This window comes from Sinocyclocheilus rhinocerous, unplaced genomic scaffold, assembly GCF_001515625.1.
Source record: "Sinocyclocheilus rhinocerous isolate Xijiao unplaced genomic scaffold, SAMN03320098_v1.1 scaffold1443, whole genome shotgun sequence".
Classification (NCBI taxonomy): domain Eukaryota; kingdom Metazoa; phylum Chordata; class Actinopteri; order Cypriniformes; family Cyprinidae; genus Sinocyclocheilus; species Sinocyclocheilus rhinocerous.
In genome coordinates, this window is record NW_015639576.1 from 354161 (window position 1) to 354989 (window position 829).

Below are 829 nucleotides of genomic sequence, written 5' to 3' on the forward strand. Positions count from 1 at the left end.
TCTTCTAGGGAAAAAAAAAAAAATATATATATATATATATTTTTTTTTTTTTCCCTAGAAGACCAACACACATTGTATTTGAATTTGTTGGATTTCTATTTTCTTGAACATAATCCCATCACTGGCCTACAGCCAGCAGTATTCCATTATGCTGTCGAGCTTGTCAGTCTTTCCACGGTAAATCTAGACATTCATTCAGGATATTTTTTTTTTGCGGAATTGTTGTAATTTTGTAATTGCTGGACTATGAAAACATGCACTAGACGAACTTCTTTGGCCATGCTTGCTTGGTTATTTTCAGCGTCTCACGCCATGAGCATTGTGTTTTTAAGAAAAAACTTAGGGTCTCTGCGGGGTGTTACTTTCAGTTGCCCTCTGTTTAGCTGTTTTCGAAGACAACGGCACGTCCTGTGTGACAGGCTCCTCTCATGCTGTCCTGTCTGCTGTTGGTAAGTGTGGTTTGGCAAGGCAAGCTGCATCTAGTACATCTATTTTATAAATAATAAACTGTATAAAATTAATATTACATTGACAGCCCTACATAAAAAAAAATAAATAAATAAAATAAGTAAAAGCTTTATTGTAGAGGGATAGTGTGCTATACATTTATGCATTTATTGCCTTGTGTGCTCAACCAAACCTTCAGTTTCCTTCCTGTATTTATCCCTTGACCTATTATGGTTACATAATCGTTCTGTGATTGGCATCAGGTACTTCCTTATATATTAAAAAAGGAGCTTTACTGTCAGACTGAAATCCTTTGTGAGAGATGCTGATAGATTTTAATTATCTCTCTCCCCCCCCCCCCCCCACCCCCCCCCTCCCCCCA